Source organism: Chiloscyllium plagiosum, unplaced genomic scaffold (assembly GCF_037043375.1).
Source record: "Chiloscyllium plagiosum isolate Xiang-an unplaced genomic scaffold, Cpla_swu_hap1 HiC_scaffold_44, whole genome shotgun sequence".
NCBI classification, from domain to species: Eukaryota; Metazoa; Chordata; class Chondrichthyes; order Orectolobiformes; family Hemiscylliidae; genus Chiloscyllium; species Chiloscyllium plagiosum.
In genome coordinates this window covers 8,967,299-8,972,937 of record NW_028270182.1, presented here as the reverse complement: position 1 = coordinate 8,972,937, position 5,639 = coordinate 8,967,299, and the positions used below count along the sequence as shown (strand labels likewise).

At 52.4% G+C, this 5,639-nt stretch overlaps 3 non-coding genes across 3 annotated transcripts; 2 read left to right on the top strand and 1 right to left on the bottom strand.

Annotated features, from left to right (window-relative positions):
* Nucleotides 1-219: 219 nt before the first annotated feature.
* On the top strand, nt 220-292 carry trnak-cuu (transfer RNA lysine (anticodon CUU)). Its single transcript has one exon. It is a non-coding gene; the product is annotated as a tRNA-Lys (tRNA).
* A 3,089-nt stretch (nt 293-3,381) lies between these two features.
* On the bottom strand, nt 3,382-3,464 carry trnal-cag (transfer RNA leucine (anticodon CAG)). The gene has a single exon. It is a non-coding gene; the product is annotated as a tRNA-Leu (tRNA).
* Nucleotides 3,465-3,916: 452 nt separating this feature from the next.
* On the top strand, nt 3,917-3,989 carry trnak-cuu (transfer RNA lysine (anticodon CUU)). The gene has a single exon. It is a non-coding gene; the product is annotated as a tRNA-Lys (tRNA).
* Nucleotides 3,990-5,639: the final 1,650 nt, after the last annotated feature.

The following is a 5,639-nucleotide window of genomic DNA, read 5'->3' as shown; positions in this document are numbered from 1 at the left end:
GGACGTCGTCTGGCGAGGCCAGAGGGTGTTACCCGTCCCTAATTGCCCCTTGAACTGCGTGGCTTGCTGGCGACACAGAGCTATGTAGACTCAGACTCTAAGAGTCACTCCATCTCTCTGCATCTCTTTCTCTCTTTGGATCTGTCTTTTTGCGGAGTGTTTGGGTAAAACCTAATAGCCAATTCCCCCCACAGGAGAAGCGGGTGCCGGGGGGGCGGCGCCCGGCTAGCTCAGTCGGTAGAGCATGAGACTCTTAATCTCAGGGTCGTGGGTTCGAGCCCCACGCTGGGCGGCGTGTTTCGCTGTTAACACGCACTTCTTGTTTCGCGCAACAGCTTTCTCCCATTTGGACGCGCCTTGATCTATTACTGGTCCGAGTCAATCAGGAGGTTCAATACTCCCGGGGGTCCTGATGAAGGGCTTCTGCCCGAAACGTCGACTCTCCTGCTCCTCGGACGCTGCCGGACCGGCTGTGCTTTTCCAGCACCACACTCTTCCACTCTGATCTCCAGCATCTGCAGTCCTCACTTTCTCCTAAATTCTCCCTGCAGTCTGATGGAGTGCAGCGACACACACTCTCTCTCTCTGCAGCCGCTCGCTTCCCTGAGAGCTCCATTGGCTTTACCATCGACACTGGCGGGAGGGTATGGGCCGTACACACAGAGGCTGCACACACTCACGGACACAAACATTAACCTGCGGCTCTGTAAACCCGCCTGTGGCAGGGGAAGCGAGTCAGACTCCCCAGCAGCAGGTGCCTTGGGGGTTGGGGGGTGGGTGTCAGTTTTATCACAAGGTCACACTCCAGTTCGTTTATGAGTTTACAAACCGTCAGTTCAAAGACAAGCTGCAGCTTAAATCAGCACCTGAGACCGCTCGGCCAGCCTGACACATACTAACCCCACCCCATTCCGTGATCAACGTTCACACGAAGGCTCAGTACAGTCATTGTCTGCACACACCTCTCTATTCACACAGACGTCTGTCAAACTCTCTCACTCACCCACATTCCAGCCTGTTGCTTTGTCAGACCCCCTTGGGTACAAATGTACACAAACAGTGATACTTTATTCCCACCTCTGGACTGAAGGACCCCGCCTCGCCAATCAAATCTTGCAACAGGGCTCAGAGAGACTTGAGCAATGTGCATTTCACAGCCAGGCCACTAGGGGGCCCCTACACTATTACATTGAACTGGGCACCACACTCAATCTCTCTCTCACACACACACACACACAGTCACACAGAGTTACACACACAGACCACACGGACACTAAGGGGGTTTCTCACTCACTCAGCGCTGCCTTTGCACACCTCCTACTGGCTCATGTTGCTGTCCATTCCCATTTAACCATCCCCTCAGCGAGATCCGCTCCACCAACCTCCGCCACCATGCACTAAATATGCAGAATGGTGTCCTGAATGAATACCAGAAGAAGCTGCCTTCCCATTGGGGAGTTCATACACCTCATTTGGAGGAGGGTCGTGTTGGATAACAGGATGGGAAAGACACTTTGTTCAAGTCTCCAGGTGCCCTGCTGTTATGGAAAATAAAGAGCATGAAAGCATGGGAAAGGGTTAAAGCATGTGGAAGTGGAGGAAGGTGTCAGAGATGGTCCAGGTGAACGTGAGGTCGGGGTGGAAGGTGTTCCTGAAAAGCGCAATAGGTCAGGTGGCATCCGAGGAGGAGGTGAGTCAACATTTCAAGCATTAGATCTTCATCAGGAATGTAGTGACCCACAGGGGCTGAGAGATAAATGGTAGGGCGAGTGGGGCTTGGAGGGATAAGATAGCTGAGAATGTGATAGGTAGATGAAGTGGAAAGTGATGGTGATAGGTCGGAGCAGTGTGTGGAGCAGATAGGTGGGAAGGAAGATGGACAGATAGGGCAGTTCAAGAGGATGGTGCTGAATTAGAGGGTTGGATGTGGGATAAGGTGGGGAGGCGGGGTGATTGGGAAACTGTTGAAATTGACATTGATTGTGTGTGGTCAGAGTATCCCATTGCAGAAGATGAAGTATTCTTCCTGCAGTCCTTGGGTGGTTGTGATTTGGCAGTGGAGAAGGCCCAGGACTTGCATGTCCTTGGCGGAGTGGGAGGGTAGTTGACGTGGTTGGCCACAGGTAGGCACAGTTGTTTAGTGTGTGTGTCCCGCAGATGTTCTCTGGGACATTCCACAAGTTGACAATCTGTCTCCCCAAAGGAGAGGAGACCACAGGATTCCTGAGGAAGGGCCTGTGCCCGAAACGTCGAATCTCCTGTTCCCTGGATGCTGCCTGACCTGCTGTGCTGTTCCAGCAATAAAGTTTCAACCCTGTCCACTTTGGGCACGTCTTGCGATTCACTGCGAACAAACACATCGTCAGTTACAAGACAGAAGCTGTGTGCAAACTCATCCACCCGAAGTCTGTCTATGTCTCTGTATCTCTCCCTCTCTTTCTGTAGCTTCCTGTCTGTATGTCTGTCCCCCAGTGTTTCCCTCTCTGTCTCGATTTCAGCCTCCATATCTCTTTCTTTCTCTGTCTGTGTGTGCGTGGGTGTATGATTGTCTCTGTGTGTGTGTGTTTCACTGTTGGGACGGTGCCGAGAGATCTGTGTGAATGCTGCAGGTTGTGAGTGATTGCGGTGCTTGTGTGAGAGGGAGGTGGTTGCAGGTTGCCCGACAGCAGCAGCAGCAGGAGGAACCTTGGATGAGTTTGGTCCAATCCAAGATATTGTTGGTTTCAATTTCCGACTCATCTCTCCCTCTCCCTCTCTGGGTGTCCCTCAAGAGGAGGAGGGGCCTGGATGACTTGTGTCCAATCCAAGCTGTGGATTGTAAGTGCTGTCGTTTTTAATTTCTGATTTGCAGCAGCAGTAGGCACTTTTACATTGGAAACAGAAAACGTCGTAGATATAATCTCAGTTCCGGGAGATTGGCTGTGTGCAAACTCATACACCGAGAGTCTCTGGCTCTGTATCTCCATCTCACTCTCTCTGACTCCCTGCGTCTCCCTCTCCATCTCGATTACTGTCTTCGTATCTCCCCCACCTCTCTCACTCTTCACAACACGCACTTCCACTCTGCCTCTGTCTCTGATCTGAGTGAACATACAGACTCCTTTCGCTCTGCAGTCTGACGGAATACAGTGACGCAAAACTCTCTCTGCAGCTGATCGTTTTGCTGAGAGCTCCATGACCGGGTGCTGCCGCCTTTACCGTGGATAGTGGGGGAAAGTTTGGGCCGTGCTCAGGGAGGCTGCACGTTGTCACACTCACCCACAGACACAAGCGAGAAAGTGTGTTTTTTGTCAATCGTCCCTGGGCGGAAGAGGGATCGTGTCGATTTGACGACACAAATCGCACATCCGTCATTAATGATGCTTCAAGCAAAAGCGAGGATGTCAGGAGTGGGATTCGAACCCACGCCTCCAGTGGAGACTGCGACCTGAACGCAGCGCCTTAGACCGCTCGGCCATCCTGACTTGCACTATGCCGCCGCCATGCTCACCGGAAGTCTCAGTCCGGGCAGTATCAGTTCACGTGTACATCTATCAAATTTGCTCACACGCAAACATTTTCAACCTATTGTGTTGTCAGACAAGATGAGCACAAAACATCTAAAACAAGCAATCTCCCCTCCCCCAAGTGCGGTCCTTAACAATCTCGTCTGGTCCATCAAATGAGGTTTATTACCAGGGCTGATAGTCTTATTCAGGAAGGTTATTGCAGTGATTGTGTGGGAGGGAGGTTACTGCAGGTTCCCCCGTCAGGAGGAGGAGCCTGAATGAGTTTTGTTCAATCCGGCCTGTTTTAATTTCCGATTCCCAACAGCAGCACTTTTACATTGAAAACAGAAAACAAAATTAGTGGCACAAATAGAGGAAACAAAGTGACTATGAAAGTGGATGCGACAGTCTGCTTGTCGTGCCGCGAAGTCCGTCTAGCTCAGTCGGTAGAGCATGAGACTCTTAATCTCAGGGTCGTGGGTTCGAGCCCCACGTTGGGCGGCGCGTTGTTTAATTTAAGCTAACACCCACCTTAAAAATGGTTCGCACCCTTTTGGACACTTTCCCTATCATTTACTGCTCTGAGCGAATCAAGGCCTTCAATTCTCCCTGCAGTCTAATGGAGTGCAAACTTAAACGTCAAACCACACCAGGTGAAAGTCCAACTGGTTTATTTGGAAGTACAGAACAAGCTTATGAAGGTGTTACACTTAGAGACATTCATGACTTTAAAATGAGACAGCCCCCCAACTCCCGACAGACAGACGGAGACACACACAGACACAAAGGGTGTTTCTCGCTCACTCAGCGCCACCTTTTGACAGCTCCCAATGGCTCATGTTGCTGTCCATTCCCATTTATCCAACCCTTCAGCGAGAATCCCTCGACGAACATTGTCAGTGCAGTCTCAATCAATGGGTGGGAATCAGATAGCTTCCCAGTCAGATCTGAAGTCAGGCAGGGCTGCCTCTCTCTCCTGCCTTGTTTGTGTGCTGCATAGAGCCATTTGCCGAGTCCATCAGGAAGGATGCGAGCCTGAGAGGGGTGACTATTCCTGGCAGCGGGGGGCCTGCAGGTTAAGGCCTCCCTGTACATGGATGACGTCGCCGTTTTCTGTTGGATCCGCTGTCCGTGCGCAGACTCATGTGCATCTGTGACCAGTTCGAACGGGCCTCGGGGGCCAAAGTAAACCGAGGCAAGAGGGAGGCCATGCTCTTCGGGAACTGGGCCGACCAATCCTCAATCCCCTTCACCGTCAGGACCGACCACCTGAAGGTGCTGGGTATTTGGTTCTGGGGGGGCTGGGGCATGCGCCAAGTGTTGGGAGGAGCGTATCAGCAAAGTGAGGCAGAAACTAGGCAGATGGAAAACCTGGTCATCAGGTGTGGGGAACTGTCATTGCTATTATACGTGGCACAGGTCTGGCCTATTCCCAGAACCTGTGCCGCTGCAGTCACCCGGGCCATCTTCCAGTTTATGTGGAGGTCAAAGATGGACCGGGTCTGAAGGGACTCGCTGTACAAAGATCTGGGCAACGGGGGAAAAAATACACCCAATGCCACCCTCACCCTGATGGCCACCTTTGTGTGTGGCTGCATCAAGCTGTGCGTGGATCCCCGGTACGCAAACACCAAGTGTCACTACGTACTGAGGTTCTACCTGTCCCCGGTGTTGTGAAGGATGGGACTGGCCTCGCTGCCGCGGAACGCTCTGAGTAGTTGGACCATCCCCTATCACCTGTCCTTCGTGGAGAAGTTTATAAAGACAAACACCTTTGACCACAAGACCATCAGGAAGTGGTCAGCACCTAGTGTCCTTGAGACCCTTCGGGAAAAGGAGAGGGCGGATCCTATCGAGTGGTTCCCTGAGCAGACTGTCAAAGCCATTTGGCAGAATGCCTCATCGCCAGAACTTTCCAACAAGCACCAAGACATGGCTTGGCTGGTGGTGAGAAGGGCTCTGCCTGTGAAATCCTTTATGCACGCCCGGACTCTCAGCCGCACCGCACACTGCCCTCGAAGCGGCTGCAGGGGGGACGAGACTGTCACACACCTCCTTCTGGAATGTGCCTACGCAGAAGAAGTCTGGAGAGGAATGCAGTGGTGTTTGTCGAGGTTCGTCCCGAGCAGCGCCGTGACGCGGGACTCCGTG